The sequence below is a fragment of the Gossypium hirsutum genome, chromosome A04, assembly GCF_007990345.1.
Source record: "Gossypium hirsutum isolate 1008001.06 chromosome A04, Gossypium_hirsutum_v2.1, whole genome shotgun sequence".
NCBI classification, from domain to species: Eukaryota; Viridiplantae; Streptophyta; class Magnoliopsida; order Malvales; family Malvaceae; genus Gossypium; species Gossypium hirsutum.
This window is the reverse complement of record NC_053427.1, coordinates 67382431-67403248: the sequence shown is the minus strand read 5'-3', so window position 1 is coordinate 67403248 and position 20818 is coordinate 67382431. Positions and strand designations below refer to the sequence as shown.

At 37.9% G+C, this 20818-nt stretch overlaps 1 non-coding gene across 1 annotated transcript; it reads right to left on the bottom strand.

Annotated features, from left to right (window-relative positions):
- Positions 1-3143: 3143 nt before the first annotated feature.
- On the bottom strand, positions 3144-3250 carry LOC121228673 (small nucleolar RNA R71). The gene has a single exon (XR_005926248.1). It is a non-coding gene; the product is annotated as a small nucleolar RNA R71 (small nucleolar RNA).
- Positions 3251-20818: the final 17568 nt, after the last annotated feature.

Sequence of the window (20818 nt, the reverse complement as noted above, 5' to 3'; positions counted from 1 at the left end):
ACGAGGTTTATATTCTGGACTTACTGATTTTTGTTAGTTTCGGCCTACCTCATTGATCGCGTGATTTAGTGATAGGTTTTAAATATTTATAATTACTCGTTCTTGAACTAACTATTATTGTGATGTAGGCAAGTGTACCTATCGAACAGTAGTATAGTTTTAGCAAGACCGGATTATCGAACCCAAAGGAACTAAAAGTACTAGTAATGACTATCTTTTTATTATCTAGCCTAAGAATAAAGAGGTTTTTTTTAATTAACTAATTATCTAAACTAAGAACGCACAGAGAAAAGAATTGGGGAATTGCTTTTGGGAAAAATCGATTGACTTAAGACAATACCTAAGGAAAAATCCACCTAGACTTTACTTGTTATTCTAGCTCCGAATCAGACGATTTATTCATTCAACTTGATCCGTAGAGATCCCTAAGTTATGCTATTATCCCTATTCAAGACTAATAACGTCTAATCCCTAGATTGAATAACCGAGACTTTTCTCTAATTAACACTCTAGGGTTGCATTAACTCGATATATGGATCCCCTTATTAGGTTTCACCCTGATCCGACAAAATCTTGTCACCCTATGTCTAGGCACGCAATCAACTCCGCTTAATTATGACAAATGTACTCTTAGACAGGGTCTATTCCTCCTCTGAATAAGTGCATGTCTTGAATCAGTATCCTGGGATATCAAAACAATAATTAAGAACACATAATTAAGAACAAGTTAAATATTTATCATACGATTCAGAAACTAATAACAAGATTCGTCTAAGGTTTCATTCCCCTTAGGTATTTAAGGGATTTAGTTCATAACTAAATAAGAAAACATCTCAGAAGAATAAAGAATACAAAACATAAAGAAAACCTAAAACTCCTGAAGGGAAATTGAAGAGAGATCTTTAGTCTTGATGATGAATCCGACTTCTGAGATGGATCAATCGGCTTCCTTGGAGTAATTCCTTACTCCCCCTTCTCTGCCTCCGTTTTCTTCTGATAAACGCCAAATGATACATGTTTTTACCCTAAATAATTAGCATATTTATGGATGTTTACTACTAGATTTGTGGATTTTGGTGCTTTTAATCTGGTTATTTCATGTTTTGTACCCAGGAGAGCACCAAGAGTCAAAAGGAGCCAAAAACGAGCTAAAAAGGGACAAAACAGACCAAATCGAGAAGACCCACACGACCTAAGCCTTGCCACACGGGCAGCTCACACGTCCGTGCCTTTCGAGGGTGTCGACCAAGGTTTACACGACTCACACAGCTTGGCCATTGAGACCACACGGCCGTGGCAATTTAACGGATCGCACACTGCCTGGCAACCACGTCACACGGCCGTGGCACACGGGCGTGTCCCTTTTTCAAGGAGTTGTATTCTACATGGAAAAAAAGATACTTAGGGGGAAGAAAGCCAATCAAAAGCCTATATAAACACCCTAAGTATGACCTAAAAAGGGGGCTCTCCAGAACTTTTCTGGAACACAGAACCACACACCGGGAATTACTTGAAGGAAGCCATTCAATCCATCTCAAAAGCCGGAGCTACTCCAAGACTGAAGATCTCTCTCAGAATTCCTTCAAGGGTTTTAGAGTTTTCTTTATGTTTTTTTATTTTCATACTTTTGAGATGTACTCTTATTTTATTATGAACTAAACCCTTTAGATACCTAAGGGGGATAAAACCTATGATGGACCTTGTTATTATTATCTGAATTGTATGATAAATTCTTGATTTGTTCTTAATTATGTGTTCTTAATGACTGAGTTAATATTCCGGGTATTAATTAATGATTTGATGTGGTTATGCAGAGGAGGAATAGACCCTGCCTAAGAGTAGATTTGGCATAATTAAGCGGAGTGGATCGAACGCCTAGAAATAGAGTTACGAGATTTTACCGGATTAGGGTGAAACCTAACAAGGGGATCCATAGATCGAGTTAATGTAACCCTAGAGTGTTAATTAGAGAAAAAGTCTCGGTTATTCAATCTAGGGATTAGATGTTATTATTCTTGAATAGGGATAATAACTTAACTTAGGGATCTCTATGGAACAAGTCAAGTGAATAAATCATCTGGTTTTGAGTCAGACAACAAGTGAAATCTAGGTGGATTCCTCATTGGGTGTCATTTTTATTAATTGCTTCTCTTCAAGTCTTTTTCCAAATTCTCTCTTCGCTTTAATTAAATTAGTTAATTAGTTTAGATAATTAGTTTAATAAACAAACCCTTTTATTCTTAGGCTAGATAATAAAAAGATAGTTATTGCTAGTACTTTTGGTTCCCTTGGGTACGATATCCCGATCTTGCTATTACTATACTATTGTTTGATAGGTACGCTTGCCTTTTCGTCATGATAATAGTTAGTCTAGGTCTGATCTTCATTATAAATATTTATTACTTGTTACGAATCACGCGATCAAGTTTTTGGCACCGCTGCCAGGGAACTGAAATATTAGGAACACTAATTTTTTTATTACTTTAGCCATTTATTTTTCTTGCAATTTTATTTTATTTAACTATTTATTAATTTACTTTTTTCTTTCTCTTGGCAGGTTTTTATAGTTTATGACTAGAAGAAACCCGTCAGGACCCTTACTTTTTGACGAAGAAATCGATCGAACAGTTCATAGAAATCAAAGAGAAATAAGGCATAGTTTACAATACACATAAAACGAACAGGAAGACAATACTCAACCTCCAGCCGACGAGATGGCTGAAAACCAAGACAATCAACTGCCTCCTGCAATTGCAGCTAATCAAAATCCTACTCCACGTACTATGTATGACTATGCTAAATCCTCTTTAACAAGAATTGAATCAAGTATAGTTAGACCTGCTATTGATGCAAATAATTTTGAATTAAAACCTAACACTATTCAAATGATACAGCAGTTTGTTCAGTTTGATGGTTTGCAGGATGAAGATCCCAACAATCACTTAGCAAATTTCCTAGAATTTTACGATACATTCAAAATCAATGGCATTTCTGATGATGCCATCCATCTTCAGTTATTTCCCTTCTCACTGAGAAACAAAGCTAAACTGTGGTTAAACTCGTTACCACGAGGGTCTATCACTACTTGGGAGCAAATGACCGAGAAATTTTTACTAAAATATTTTCTGCCGGCTAAAACGGATAAATTACGCAATGATATCTCTTCTTTTGTGTAGATGGACTTAGAAACACTTTACGATGCATGGGAGAGATACAAGGATCTATTGAAAAGGTGTCCTCACCATGGGTTAACGCTTTGGCTGCAAGTTCAAACGTTCTACAATGGTGTGAATCCTTCGACAAGACAAATGATTGATGCAGCTGCTGGTAGAACCATCAACAATAAAACACTGGAAGATGCCTACGAATTCATAGAGGAGATGTCACTGAACAACTATCAGTGGCAGGTTATGAGGACTAAGCCAACAAAAACAGCCAGTTTTCATAACATCGATTCAGTCACCATTCTCTCTAATCAGGTAGAACTTCCCAATAAAAAGATTGATAGTTTTCTTGGTTTTACGTATGTACATCCAATAATGAGGTGTGACTCAAACGGAAGAGGTGTGCATACAGAATATCAATCCTTCAATCCTACAACCGAATAGGAACAAGTCAACTATTTGGGTAACAATAACTCTAGACCTCAAAATAACCCATACAGTAATACCTATAATGCAGGTTGGAGGAACCACCCAAATTTTTCCTAGGGAGGTCAAGAGAATCAAAAGCCACAAAATCCTCAGGGTTTTCAACAGCCACCTTATCAACAAGAGAAGAAGCCAAACCTTGAAGAGATGCTCCCTAAATTCATCTCATTGTCAGAAACCCGTTTTCAAAATACTGAGACTGCATTTAAGAATCAACAAGCATCGATACAAGGACTCGAAACTTAGATAGGCCAGCTATCCAAACTAATCTTTGAATGACCACAAGGTAGCCTACCAAGTAATACAGAACCTAATCCGAGGGAAAACCTCAATGCAATTAGCACTCAAGATAAGGAAGGATTCATTACACCCAAGCCAGAAATACAGCAAGACAACGCGATGAACAAAGGACGAGAAGAGGTAAACAATAATGATCCCAAACAGGTAAGTACGAATCATGAACCTCGTGTGCCATATCCTAAAGCGGTGATGAAAGACAGAACAGAAGAACAATTCGGTAAGTATGTCAAACTCTTAAAGAAATTACATATTAACTTACCCTTTATTGAAGTTCTTTTGCAAATGCCCAACTCAGCAAAATTCTTAAAGGGACTTCTGAGCAATAAAAGGAAATTAGATGCTACATTGCATGTGGAACTCAATATAGTCTGCTCAGGTATTCTAAAGAATAAGCTACCTAACAAATTAAAAGATCCAGGGAGTTTTACAATTCCTTGTTTGATTGGTACATTATCTGTGAATAATGCTTTAGCTGATCTAGGGGCAAGTATAAATGTTATGCCGTATAAAATGTTTAAAAGACTAGGTCTCAGTAAACCCAAACAGACTAGGATGAGCATACAATTGGATGACAAAATAGTTAGATTTCCTAAGGGTATTATTGAAGACATCCTTGTTAAAATTGATAAATTTATTTACCCAGTAGACTTCGTTGTCTTAGATATGGATGAGGATAACGAGGTACCTTTCATTTTAGGATGACCATTTTTAGCAACTACCAGAACCATTATTAATGTAGGCACAGGGGAGATAACACTTTGTGCAGGTGACGACGTAGTAACACTCCAAGCATGCGACTTAGTCAAAACCCCTAAGACTCAGGATAATGCTACAAAAACTGTCGATGATAAAACTAATATTCAATCATCCTTGCAGGAACCTCCTCGAACAAAGACAATAGAGACAGTACGCTACTATCATGAAGAGAACAAAGATGTCCATGAAGAACGAAGACTACAGATAGAGGAGCTAGACGAATGGTGAGAACACAAACTGAGAACACATGATAAATCGAAACTACGCAAAAACAAGCCCGATACCTCTCTTAATCAACTTCAGGTCGGCGATGCAGTCTTACTAGATGCCGTTGATCCTCACATTGTCACTACCACACCAAATGAGGAAATCCCTCTTACGGTACTCAGTATTTTTCCATTCGGTATAGTGGAGGTAAGTCATCCCAAATTCGGCACTTTTAAGGTAAACAACACCCGTTTAAAACCTTATTTTAAAACTGACAACAGGAATGAAGAGTATGAACTCCTCAAACCACCATGATCATTCAATAGAGAGGTCAGTCAAGCTTAGACTATAAATAAGCGCTTCTCAGGAGGCAACCCGAGCACTAACATATTTTGATTTCTTTATTTTTTAATTTCTAACACTTTGAATCATTAACTTAATCTTTGAATTGCATAGTTTTCAAGCACACATGGCCAGGAACACGAGTGTGCCTAAAGCCATAGCCAAACAGGGGAAGAGACACAACCGTGCAATACAGCTGTGTTGAAGTAAGACATGATTTCCCCAAAACACGGTGTGCGATAAATCCCCACGACTGTGCGACATGGCCGTAGGTGAACTTGATAGGAAGAACACGGGCGTGGGATAGAAAACCACAGGCGTGCCAGGGACAAGGCTCGATTCTATTTCTTCGACACGGGCGTGGGACACGCCCGTACCATTAAACCGTGGACAACAATACATGGGCGTGCTACCATAAAACACGAGCATAGGAAAAGCGAACAAAGCTTGGCACGGCCATGCGACATGGCCGTGTGCTACACACGCCTAAGACACACGGGTGTGCGATAGTAGCCGGGCATGACCACATTTGAAAAAATTTAAAAAACACGGGCTACCCTCACAGCACACGGGCGTGGCCCTAGGCCATGTGCCCCTTTCCTCTATAAACAAACCACTGTTCATCTTCTTCCTCCTTTCAAAACCCTAGCCGAAATCCACCCTCCCCCAACCCCTACAACCTATTTCGGCCACCATTCCCTAGATTTTCACTTCCCCAACCCCCAAATCACTCTCAAAGTCACTCCACTTGCATCAATCCCCATTTTCCCCGCCCTATACCCTTCATTTTCCCACCACACAGTTTCCTCTCCACGTCACATGCCCGTGCTCGCCATCACATGCCCGTGCACTGCCTTACAACAGCCCTTGGTTCACTTTCTCAACCTTGTTTTTCCAATTTGTGTTGTTGCATTAGTATTTCTCATGTTTTACATAGATATTGTTACTATTACAAATATGTTTTAGACAAGTTAAGAATTTGATTTAGAATTTTCTATATTTGACTTATTTAAAACACTAAATAGCATATACTAGTTTTTAGGCCTCTTGCTTAACTACTAATGTATCTTGGATTCTATCAATGCTCATACATTTTCAGGTATATTATGTCGTCATCAAGAGACAAGAAGGCCGCGGTCCCTTCCTCAAAAAGACGTAAGGGATCGAGTTCTTCCTCGGTACGAGCTACAGCCGAATTTCGGCACTCGTTCCTTGAATTTCCACAAGCTTCGTAGGAGGAGCTATTTCAAATACTACGCGCACGACCCATCACCACAGGTCGCTGCATCGATTAGGCTGCCGTAGAGTAAGTCCAGCTCGCTGATGCCATCGCGCCCCCTGTCCACAAACACATGGGAACGATTCTTCACTATTACCGAGCCCACTTATTTAGAGCTAACTCTAGAACTATGCTCTACTTTTCATTTACAGGTGGTGATGACGAACAATAACGACCCAGGCACCATTCACTTCCGATTAGACGGTCTAGTTTGTGCGATGAGTGTCCCAGAGTTTGGAGTTGCTCTGGGACTCTACATCGATTAATTTATGGAGGAGGAGGATAAGAATGCACTACCATGCAATCTCCACATCTCCCCCTCCTTATGCTGGAAGGCTTTGGCACCACTCTCTTCCACCTACGACCCCAGTTGCTCGAAGGCTTCAGCCCTCGCTCCTTCCCTATGCTACCTCCATGCCATCTTGGCACACATATTGATCGGGAGGAGAGAGAGCACAAGCGTCGTCACCACCCATGACGCCTACTGTTTATGGTGCATGGCGAATGTACACGTGACTGACTTGGCCTACTTCATTGCTTTCGCCATTTTCCATCAGACCGAGTGGCATAGGAAGGGAGTGATCTCCATCGGCCCCTACATGACATGCCTTGCAAGACACTTTGGCCTACTTAACACCGCAGCCCAGTCATCAGTGCTTACACTGATAGGTCAGATGTCCCCAGAGGGCATCATGACTATGATACACATGCGGATGATCGAGCGCCAACATGAGACCGATCCTCCTCAGTACTGTGTCTCGCATGCCATTGATGAGGAGGATCTTGAGGACATTCCTGATGATGTTCCCCCATAGCACGAGGAGCCTTCGACCGCGCCACCTAGGGAACGATCAGTTCCTGCGACTGTTTCATTAGCACATCTTTCCGACCGACTCGCCTACTTCGAGCAGTACTGCACTACGCAGTTCGAGATAAACCACAAGTGAGATCGATGACAGGACCGACAGATGGACGATATGCAGGCCATGATGCAGCAACTGTTCCAGCACTTCCACATCGCACCTTCGGCACCACCAACTGAGGGCTCCACCGACGAGGATCATTGAATCCTCCTATTTTATTTTTATTTTTATTTTTATTTTTATTTTTATTTTTATTTTTATTTTTATTTTTATTTTTATTTTTATTTTATTTTATTTATTTTATTCTTATTTTTCTTTTGAATTTTATTTTCATTTCAATTTTCTTATTTTGAAAGACATATCTATATTAGTAAATTTTTATTTTCCATTTTTAGTATTTCTAACAAGTAATTCCACTACACTCTCTTCCACACCAACTCTTAATAAGCTCTTCATGATTCTACAGACCTACAAGCAAAGCTGCTAGGAATATTTTACGGAATGAGGAAATAAATAGGGAACAATACCTAACGAGTGCCATGTTCAAAGACCCAATTTCTTCATCTAGCCAAGAACAGTGGCTGCTACCATTTTCCCCAAACACTCCAGCCTCAGAATCAAGCTTCGCATCCTTATAACAGGGAGTTTCACCCCCTTCCCTCTTATGATTTTCTTTATTTTGAATATTCTATCTTTGTACATTGAGGGAAATGTACATCTTAAGTGTGGGGGGTGAACATGAAACTTAACTTTTTGCATTATTCTTAAATCCCTAAATTTGGTCTTGTGCTTAACTGATTTTCTCATAATCTTGATCGAATGAATTCTGATTGATTGTAATTATTGTTGATAGGTCATGAATTAGACCATGGGAATTATGCATGACTATTTGATTATAGGACATTAGAGAATCGAGCATGAAAAGTTAATATTTTAAGAACTAAAATTTTTAGACTATTTTCCTAAATCAAGATATTATTTTGAAATCTTAAGTATACAGGAATGTCATCAAAAACCCAAATTTTTGGTGAGATTTTTGAGCCTTTTGAGCATATAGCTTTCTTTCTTGCTTACTTCTTTTGTGGTTTGAGTGTGTCAACATTGAACTGTTATTCTAGAACTTGCTTCGATTATACACGTCAGGATCACACGTATGATTTGATGCACTGAAATGATAAAGGCGCTTAGGATTTAACCCACTTACACCATAAAAAGCCTTCCCACATAATTAAACCATTACTGAACCCCCTTGAGCCTACTAACCTTTTTTTATTGATTAACCCTTATCATTAATCCATTAACTCATTATTGTTGAAATCCTCTTATTTAACCCTTTTTATCGAGATTGAATTTAATATTGTTACCTTACTATGTTCACCATTTTTTGTTAGTAAATCATGAAGTATAATTTCTGTATTGTATTAAATTGATTTGTTCTTAAAAAAAATGTGTGTATTTCTCAGCAAGCTAAAGTTGTCATGAACTCATGTAAAATAGTTCTACCTATTTTTTTGTGATTCAGTAATTAAGTTTTTTGATAGTGGGGTAACATATTGAAATTATCTCGATTCTAACCCCTATTCTTCGACCTGTATCCATACCTGTAACCTAAACCCCATTACAACCATGCAAAGACCTTTTGATTAGTGTATCATATCATTTACAAGTGGTGGAGATTTGATTTTTAGGCAAGCCTATGGTAATAACTTTTCATGTTAGACAATCGAGTGCTTAATCTTGATCCTTAAACACTTTGAGTGATTTGAGTGAATCTTTAGTGAGGATGTCATCTCTTGTGTATTTAGGACTAAAGTTAATTACTTAAAGGAGGGAGCTTAACTATAATTTTATTATCGAAATATCTGATTTAGATTGTTTGACGCTTTAATGCCCCTATGGTTAAATTCTCATTGTATAATTTTTCGTGGAATAGTTTGTAACATTATCAATACTGATATTGTGATTGAAAAGAATGAATTCTAGCAGTAAGTGAGAATTTTGCTTTAGGACAAGCAAATGCTTAAGTGTGGGGTTATTTGATAAACGCCAAATGATACAAGTTTTTACCCCAAATACTTAGCATATTTATGGATGTTTACTACTAGCTTTGTGGATTTTCGTGCTTTTAATCTGGTTATTTCATGTTCTGTACCCAGGACAGCACCAAGAGTCAAAAGGAGCCAAAAACAAGCTAAAACAGGGACAAAACAAACCAAATCAAGAAGACCCACACAGCCTAAGCCTTGCCACACGAGAAACCCACATGCTCGTGCCTTTCGAGGGTGTCGACCAAGGTTTACACGACTCACACGGCCTGGCAATCACATCACACGGTCGTGGCACACGGGCGTGTCCTTTTTTCAATGAGTTGTATTCTACACGAAAAATAAGATACTTAGGGGGGAAGAAAGTCAATCAAAAGCCTATATAAACACCCTAAGTATGACCTAGAAAGGGGGCTCTCCAGAACTTTTCTGTAACACAGAACCGCACGCCGAGAATTACTTGAAGAAAGCCAGATGATCCATCTCAAAAGCCGGAGCTACTCCAAGACTGAAGATCTCTCTCAGAATTCCTTCAGGGGTTTTAGAGTTTTCTTTATGTTTTGTTATTTTCACACTTTTGAGATGTTCTCTTATTTTATTATGAACTAAACCCCTTAGATACCTAATGGGGATAAAACCTATGATGGACCTTGTTATTATTATTTGAACTGTATGATAAATACTTGATTTGTTCTTAATTATGTATTCTTAATTCTTGAGTTAATATTCTGGGTATTAATTCATGATTTGATGTGCTTATGTAGAGGAGGAATAGACCCTGCCTAAGAGTAGATTTGGCATAATTAAGCGAAGTTGATCGAACGCCTAGAAATAGGGTTACGAGATTTTGTCGGATTAGGTTGAAACCTAATAAGGGGATCCATAGATCGAGTTAATGCAACCCTAAAGTGTTAATTAGAGAAAAGTCTTAGTTATTCAATTTAGGGATTAGATGTTATTAGTCTTGAATAGGGATAATAACTTAACTTAGGGATCTCTAGGGAACAAGTCAAGTGAATAAATCGTCCGGTTCAGAGTTAGATAACAAGTGAAATCTAGGTGGATTCCTCATTAGGTGCCGTCTTTATTAATTGCTTCTCTTCAAGTCCTTTTCCAAATTCTCTCTTCGCTTTAATTAAATTAGTTAATTAGTTTAGATAATTAGTTTAATAAACAAAACCTTTTATTCTTAAGCTGGATAATAAAAAGATAGTTATTACTAGTACTTTTGGTTCCCTTGGGTACGATATCCCGATCTTGCCATTACTATACTATTGTTCGATAGGTGCACTTGACTTTTCGTCGTGATAATAGTTAGTCTAGGTTTGATCTTCATTATAAATATTTATTACTTCTTATGAATCACGCGATCATCTTCCTTTTCTAGGGTGTATTTATAGGCTTTGGAATGCGTAGAAGCCCACAAAATTAGCCTTTTCCGAATTGGACTCAACTTGGGCTCGCCAGGGACACGCCCATGGCACACATTCGTGTTCGATTACTTCATGTAACACCCCGTACCCGAGGCCGTTGCCGGAGTCGGACACGAGGTGTGAACGGACTAAATTCACTTATTTGCACAGTCCATTTTAAATTTCCAGACAAGCTGGCTAACTGCGTCACTGTCACCTTAAAAATCATATCTCGAGTTCCAAAACTCGAAAACAAGTTCTGTAAATTTTTCCTGAAACTAGACTCATATGTTCATCTACAAATTTTTTTCTAGAATTTTTAGTCGAGCCAATTGGTACAGTTTATTAGTTAAATTCTTCCCTGTTTCAGGGTTCGACTACACTGACCTTTGCGCATTACGAATTGGATATCTCCCTGTACAGGGCTTCAATACTGATGCCGTTTGTTTCTATAGAAACTAGACTAGAAAAGGAATCTGTAAATATATGGCATGACTTATAATTATCTCTTGTTAATTTATAATTAATTTCCAAAGTCGGAACAGGGAATCCAGAAACTGTTCTGGCCCTATTTCGCAAAAACCTATATATCTCTTAACATACAACTCATATGATCGTTTCATTTCTTCCATGTGAAAGTAGATTCATCAAGGTTTTATTACATAATTTATTCACCATTTAATTCCATTCCTACTATATTTAGTGATTTTTCAAATCTACATCACTGCTGCTGTCAGCATCTGCCTTTAAGGTAGACTTTACCTATTCCATAGTTTCCATGATTCAACTAGCCCTTTAGCATATATAGCCCAAAATATAATCATGATGAACCATCCTAATGGCTAATCGTTTCCAAACATTTCCATGCCTCCTAATGAACATATACATTCAAGATGATTATAACATTATGCTCAAAATATATATAAGCCATTTTCGCATGGCTATCCAAATATATACAACACCAAAGTACTTGACTAATAACAAAAAAGGGGTGTCCTATACATGCCATTTCAAAGTTCAACCAAAAGTGTACCAAAAGGATCTTTGATAGTGTGGGCGACTTCGACTTCAAAAATCCCGAGTCCGATAGTTGAAGAACCAAAATCTATAAAACAGAGATTTACAGAAGCGGAGTAAGCATTTAATGCTTAGTAAGTTTTGAGCCATAAAATTTGACACAACTAAAATGTAGCATTCATATGGCTAAATGGATAATTTGACATGCACAAATTCTCAATATCATACTTACTTCACATTACCAACCCTTATATTCATACACAAAAGATCAACATAGCCAAAGGCCGGTAGCTCATTTATCGACTGAGCGAATACTATTTGTAAGGGATCAACTAATTCGATGCATATACGAACATACCTCATTGCTGGGATTTTATGAGCGTATTAATTGAAACTATAACAGCAAGGTCGCTTATTCCCAAGCCAAGTACCTTCGGGATTTAACCGGATATAGCTACTCGCTCGAATGCCTTCGGGACATAGCCCGGATATAGTAACTCGCACCAATGCCTTCGGGACTTAGCCCGGACATAATAACTCGCACGAATGCCTTCGGGAATTAGCCCGGGTATAATAACTCGCACAATTGCCTTCAGGCTTAGCCCGGAATTAGTCACTAGCACAAATGCCTTCGGGACTTAGCCCGGTTATCATCCGAATATCTATGCACATATCAATAAATCATGACACATCTCTATTTCAATTTCATAACTAGAATTCAAACACAAGTCACGTATTAAGCAATCCCATTTTCGGCTCACTAGCCACATACAAACAGCATGGTTTAGTTTACTTTATGACGCGATCTCTATGCACATACGGCTACCCGTCATACGTATAGATTAATTAACTCAACATATAATTCAAGTAGAATCATCATATCACCGTATATTTGTTATGCTCATGCGTCATGACTTAATCAAATCGTAAATTAAGTCTCGTTACTCGAAAACTTACCTCGGGTGTTGTCGAACGGTTTCGATGGCTATTTGACCACTTTTTCCTTCCCTTTATCGGATTTAGATCCCCTTTGCTCTTGAGCTTAATTTAAACAAATAAATTCATTTAATATTTTCACTTGGGAAATTCCATTCAATACATGTATGTCATACAATTTAAGTACAATGACCTTGCTCAATACTATTTAAACATCATGCATTACCGAACTTCATCAACACCATCTAACTTCATATAGAAACACATATCGTCCTAGGTCGGTACACAAGTCAAATGCATCATTTAAATTGTCAAAGTCCACAATTTAGTCATATTTCTCTATCATAGTTTCTTCACTTAAACCGAATTAACAAGCCCATATAGTCCTTGGCCGAATGCTATTTAACCCAAGTCAACCAAAATCTTAGTATTTATCTTGTGTATAACCTTATTTACCTTCCAAAAATCGCAAAAACATCAAACTCTTAATGTTTATGTACAAGGCCGAATCTTAACATGATCCAACCTCCAACTCATTCCTTTCAACAACCAAAACCCAATGCTCAAGCCATCACCGAGATTTCGAAATTTTGCCATGGTTTGTGTAAAAAATTTGTTAATTAACTAGAAACAAGTTTAAAACTTAAGAATTTAACACAACATACTAACCTCCCCTTAAGCTCAAGGTGACCGAAACCTCTCTTCTTCCTCCTTTCAAACCGGCCAAGAAGAACCAAAGGATGAAGCCTTTCTTTTTTTTTCTAGTTTCGGCAAAATGGGGGAACAACCACACACTTTTTTTTTGTTTTCATCATATTCCCTTTCATTATTTTATTCCCATGCTCCTTATTTTATCATACCTCCCATGAAACACTAACTTAACATGTTTATGACATGTTTTTGCTCATCACACTTGGTCCACCATACTTGTCATGGCCGGCCACTACTAATTAGGGGGGAAATTGACATGCAAGTCCCCCCTTTTTATTTCATGCACTAATAGATCCTTATGCTTTGACCTATCACATTTCAAAATTTTCTCACATAAGTCCTATTTACTAAAATTCACCTACAATTAAACAAAATTCAAATATGAAATTTTCACACATGCATATATACATATAATAAGCATCAAATATGACAGCTAATCATTTTTATGACTCGGTTTTGTGGCCCCGAAACCACTTCCCGACTAGGGTCACATTAGGGCTGTCACACTTCAGGCCGTGCTCAAGCCTGCCAAATTGACACGGCCATGTGGTCTACCCATGTGAGGAGGTCCAAGCCGTGTTGATTTCGTACCTTGGCCCATTTTCTCCTTTTTTGGCCTGTTTCTCGTTCCTTTCGCTCTCGTATGCTCTACTAAGTATAAAACATGAAATTAAAGTATTATGAGCATCAAATTCATCAATTCTAATGAGAAATCATCCATAAAATGCATTAAACATGGGGTAAAAATATTTATAATTGATGGTTTATCAAATACCCCCACACTTAAGCATTTGCTTGTCCTCAAGCAAAATTCTCAACTCATAATCAAAATGAATTCTTCTCAACTTATAATTTATATCGATAATATCTCAAAATAATCCATAGGTAATCATACATTGAGAATTCAACTAAAAGAACATAAAAGTTTCAAACATTCTAAGTTGAGTATTTAATCATGCAAACATAGGTGTCTCTCCGCATCTAAGTAATTACCTTTGATTCAGAATAACATAGAGTTTCACATCCTCACCAAAGATTCACTCAAATCACTCAAGGTGTTTAAGGAGAATAAATGAAGCACTCAATAGTTAATAATGAAAAGTCATTACCATAGGCTTGCATGAAAATCAAATCTCCACCACTATAATTTAAGATGATACATCAATCAAAAGGTCTTTAGAGGGTTGTAATGAGGATTGGTTAGGGGGTGTGGTCACAAGCTGAAAGAAAGGGTTAGAATCGAGATTTAATTGAAAATTTACCTAACTAGAAAAAGAGTTAATCATTACTTGTGTACAACAGAGCTTCTTCTCAGACTATCGAATTTAACTTTTGAAGCTTACAAATAGAAGATAACTACTAATATGTATACATGTTTTTTTTAGAACAAGTTAAAATAATATAGACTAACTATTAAGAACAAAACATAGTTAAGCAATCCATTCAACTCAAATCTCGACAAAAATAGGGATTAATTTAGGGGATTTCAACAATAATGGGTTAAAGGTTAATACAAGGAATGGCTTGTTAGGCTCAAATAGGTTTACTAAGGGTTAATCATAGAGGTAGGCTTTTCATTGCATGAGTGGGTTAATCCTAAGTGCCTTAATCATTTTGATATATCAAATCACATGGTGTGGTCTCGACATGCATAATCAAGAAAGTTCTAGAATAACAGTTCAATACTGACGCACTTAAAGCAATAATAAAAGTGAGCATGAAAGGATTAATAGATGCTCAAAAGGCTCAAAAATCTCACAAAAATTATGGCTTTTTGATGTTTAGACTCGTGAATTACAATTCAAAGTAATACCTAGACTTGGGGAAACAACCTATAATTTTAAATTCTTAAAAACCAACTCATCATGCTTGATTCTCTAATATCTTTAAGTTTAAAAAATCAATGCATAAAAGCTTATGTTTTAATTCAAGATATATCAATCAAAATCATAAATCAATTAAAATTTATCCTAAATATGATATGAAAGCTTTTCAAGAGAACAAGGCAATCATTTAGGGATTTTTCTGATAATGAAATAAATACCCCCCACACTTAAGATGTACATTGCCCTCAATGTACAAACATAGATATTAGAGTGTAAAAATAAGATAGGGAGAGAAGTGAAACTTCCTGTATGATGAATTCCTCAAACTGGAGTTCTGGAGAGGAATCGATTCGAAAGTGTAGGAGGATACTCCAGCGGTCGTAGAGGTTTATTAGGCCATAAGTCCTGCACCAAAAGGATATTATCTCTAGTGGTAGCTATGGTTGGTCATGGGCGAGCAGGACATGGCAGTCGTGGAGAACCTTTTTTGGTGGAGTTTAGTTCCTATGTGATGATGACCTTAAGAGCTCTATAGAACTGTGATAAAATCAGGAACTTTTTAGGGGATATTAGGAAGAATAATTACTCAAAAAGAAATAAATGACATTAATAATTAAAAATAAAATTTCTAAAATATAATAAAAATTAAAAACATAAAATAATAAGTAAATATTTTTAAACATCTTCATCGCTGGATGGTTCGCGAGGTGAGACTGGCGATGAGATGTGGAGGTGCTGACAAATCTGCTGTAGAATAGTGCCAATGTTGTCAAATCGTTGAAAATACTATTTCTCAAATTGAGTGAGGCACTCAGAGATGTCAGCATATGAAGCTGCCGCATGAACAAGACGAGAGGGTGGTGGTGGCTGAGTCGGTGGGTCCTCGTGCTGTGGGGGGACATCATCAGGAATGTCCTGGTAGGCCTCCTCCTCAGTAGATTGGGCAAGACGATGCTGGGTAGGGTAGGTTCCTCAGCGCCTTTTGATCATCCTCATGCTAAGCATGTTCGAGATGCCTTGTGGAGACATCTGGCCGATGAGGGTGAGGGATGATTCTTGGGCCGCGGTGTTGAGGAGCTCGAAGTGTCACGCCAGTTGAGTCACGTAGGGGCCAATTGAGATGACCCCCTTTTCGATGCCGCTCCATCTGGTGCTGAATCGCAAGGGCAATGAAATAGGCAAGGTCGATGACGTGCCCTTTTGACATGCACCATAAGAAGTAGACATCGTGGGTGTTGGCGACGCTAGTGCTCTCTCGCCTCCCTATAATCGTGTGAGCTAAAATAATTTGTAAGTACCTCAGGGTTGGTGGGAAAACTGATGCCTTGGAGCGGCTAGGATCGTAGGAGGCCGTGCTAAGGGCCAAAGTGTGCCAGCACTTTGAGGGAGAGAAATGCATGTGGTGACTGAGAGCATGTAGTTCATTCTTCTCCTTGAACTCCTCCGTATATAAGCCTAGTGCAGCACCAAACTCTGGGACGCTTAGCTGGCAGATTAATCCACCTAGGAAAAATTCAGCCGTGTCGGGATCATCGTAGTACGTCATTACGGTTTGAAGATGGAACGTTGAGCATAGTTTCATTGTGAGTTCAAGGTATGTCAGCTCGATAATCCCAATGAATAGCTCCCAAGGGTCAGTGGTTAGAAGGGCTCGAATCGAATCAGCCAATTGAACCTGTTCTACAGTAGCCCAGTCGGTGCAGCGACCCACAATTAAAGGTCGGGCTCGAAGTATTTGGAATAGTTTTTCCTAGGGCCCTCAGGGGAACTGTAGGAGAGGGTGACGAATTTTCACGGTTAGACCCGCGGAAGAGGACGCTCCCTTCCTCTTCTTTGAGGTAGGTACGGCGATTTTCTTTCCTCGTGAAGACGACATCAAAAGCTTGTAATATAAAGAATAATAATAGGTAAACGAATTTGAAAAAATAAAAGGCATGAATTTGGAACTAATTATTTCAGCCAATACTATTAATATGAGGCAAACTCAAACACAATAACAATGAGAATGAGAATAGAAATGTAATGGGTATGAGGTTCGCCTAATCTCAATTTAACATGGGATGTATGATAACTAACTTAGGAATGCAAATTAAATTATATACATTGGCATGGTAATAGCATGAGAATAAACATAGTAATGTCATGGGTATGAGGTATTCCTACTAACTTGATTTAACACAAAATGTATGATAACTAACCTAAGAATGCAAATTAAATGATAGAAAAAATGAAAAATAATTCAAAAGATATGAAGTTTATGTTGATAATAAGCATTAGAAATAAGTAAAATGGAAGTGAAAGGAGTAAACAAACGCTAAGGGAAAGAGATTGAGCGTCAAAAAATGAAGTGAGAAGCGGTGCACGGGCGTGGCAGGGAGGCCGTGTAGAGTTCCAGCGACTAGGGTTAGGGTTTTTGAATAGGGAAGAAAGTGAATAGTGTAGGGTATTTACAGATCTTGGGCCACACGGCTAGGGCACACGCCCGTGTTCCCCAATTTCAGCTCGTGTGATTCGCGAATTTCAAATTTGGGCGAGTCTGGCATTTAGACAACGCCCGTGTTCCTCGGGCATGTAGGTTCACACGGCTGTGTCGCACGGCCGTGTCTAGCTTCGTTTGCTTCTCCCACGCCCGTGTGTGTAAGCCCCACACCCGTGTTAATTTAACAAGTTCGACCATGGGTGTTCCACACGAGCGTGTCGAACGCCCGTGTTGTTTTAATAGGTTCACCCACGGTTCTTCCACACGGGCGTGTCGCACGCTAGTGTTGTTTTGGCAGGCTCGACCACGACCATATCGCATGGCTGTGGCGTTTACTCGTAGCCCGTGTTGAGGAAATCTTTTGCCCTGTTTTCACACGGCCTTAAGTACGCCCGTGTTCTTGGCCGTGTCTCTGTGGAAACACCTATATTCAAGAATTCTATTAATAAGTTAGGAGTTAAACACCAAAATTTAAAGAAATTAATATTGTTAGTGCTCAGGTTGCCTCCCGAGAAGCGCTTATTTATAGTCTAAGCTCGACTTACCTCTCCGTTTGAATAATCATGGTGGTTTGAGGAGTTTATACTCTTCATTCTTGCCATCAATCTCATCAAAATAAGGTTTTAATCAGGTGTTGTTTACCTTAAAAGTGTCAAACTTGGGATGCCTCTCCTCCACCGTACAAATGGAAAAATACTGAGTATCGTAAGAGGGATTTCCTCATTCGGTGTGGCAGTGACAATGTGGGGATCTGCTGTGACAGCCCAAAATTGACCCTAGTCGGGAAGTGGTTTCGGGACCGCTAAACCGAGTCACTGAAAGGTTTGAATGTGATGTTTATTATCTAGAATATGTAATCATGAATGTGTGAAAATTTCAAGCTTCGATTTAGTCGATTGCATGTGAATTTAGTCAATAGGACTTATATGAGAAAATTTTAAAATGTGATAGGTCAATGCATGAGGACCTATTAGTGCATGTGGAAGAAAAAGGGGACTTGCATGTCAAATTCCCCCTCCCTAATATGTAGTGGCCGGCCATGCTATGGGTGGAAACATGTCACCAACATGTTGTGTTAGTGATGTATGGTAAGGAAAATAAAATATTAAGCATGATAATTAAAATAAATTAAAGAAAGGAATTAAACAATGAAAAGGAAGGGTGATGAAAAAAAAATGGTCTCATCCATACCCCCCCCTTGTTGCCGTGAGTTGAGGAAAGAAAACAAAAAAAAATGTGTGTTCATTCTTGAACACCTTTGGCCGAATAGAGGAAAGAAAGGAAGGGGAAGAGCTTGAGAAAATCGGCTATGGTGGTTTGCTAGACTAAGGTATGTTTGATGTTGTTCTTGAGATGCATGCATGTTTTAGTAGTTGACTTGAGTTCTAAAAACCCATGGTTCAATTTTGTGGATTGATGATGATTTTGTGTTTTGCCATTGATGAGTGCTTGAGCTTTTTGATAGTTGTTGATGAAAAGTGAAAGATATGTTAAAGATTAATATGTTTTGTGTTGAAGTTTTTGGTGATTTTGAGTAGTTAGGGCTAAATTACAAAAACAAATTTTTGAAGGACTCAAAGGTGAAATAAATGAGATGTATGGACTTATATGGGCACTAGGAAGATTCGGCCCTTAAGGAGTGTGACCAAACTTTGTGTATTTTGTGTTTTGTGGAATAAAGACTAAATTGTGAAAGTGCGAAATATTAGGGGTAAAAATGTAATTTACCCATTTATGCGTTATTAGACTAAATTGAATGAAAATATGTTAAATTAAGGCTTGGCAAGCTAGCTATTAAGGTGAAATGCTAATGTTAGTATTTGATTCGGTAATAATCTGTTTGGGGACAGCAGCAGTAAGGTGATTTTGGAAAATCGCCATAATTTGTAGGAGTTGAATTAGAAGCTGAGTGAATTATGCCATTAAAGCTTGAAGAGTCTATTTTCTTACAAAAGAAACTATGAAAACAAAAGAGTTACCGATCTTGAGATATTTGAAGTATTGTGGGGCTGAGTCAAAATGACTACTAGATTCCCTGTTCTGTTTTTAGAAAATCATTATAAATTGTACAAAAATGATTATAAGATAAAATTTATATGCTTAGACTCCTTAATGAGTCTAGTTTCAAATGAGATCAAATACAACACATTTTGAATTCTGTAAAATGAGAAATTTGATTCGTAGTGAAGAGTGGTCAGAATAGTCAAACAGTGAAACAGGGGAAACTTTAAGAAAAATCTGGTATTGATTGGCCAAGCAAAAAATTCTGAAAATTTTATGGATGGAAGATATACGAGTCTATATTCAGGGAAAATTAACGGCTAGTGATTTGGAGTTTTGTAGCTCCAGTTATAAACAATTTAGCGACTACTGCTCAGGAAAACAGCTCGTAGTGAATATGTGATTTTGTTGTAAACATTAATGAAAATTTGCCAATGAGTTATTTATTGACTATTATAAAGCTTACTATAATCTATGTGTGTGAAAGTCAAATCAATATATATATTATTTTGAAAGTAATACTTGAATAGTCGATTAATGACTATTTTAAATTATTGATTTGGCTCAAGGAGTTAAAGGAGGTGAATCGAGCAAAGGCAAAGAAAAGGTTATCGAGTAGCCGAGTTGGAACCGTCTTACCCAACACGAGGTAAGTCATTAAGCATGTAGTTGGTATTATTTCAATGGTCATAATGTTTATGTATTGATGCTGAATGGAATGAATAAATATACATATATATATATGTGCATGTACGTATGTGATGATGAAATTGTTGAATTAAAGAAAAGAGGTAAGATGTACTGAGTTGTTGATCTCGGCACTAAACGTGCGGGATAACCATTTATGACCATGAGATTGGCGCTAAGTGCGCGGGATTAAATTGTACAGCACTAAGTGTGCGATTTGACTATGTTGCACTAAGTGTACGAAATGAATATGATGCACTAAGTGTGCGAATTGACCATGCGGCACTAAGTGTGCGAGTTTGACTAT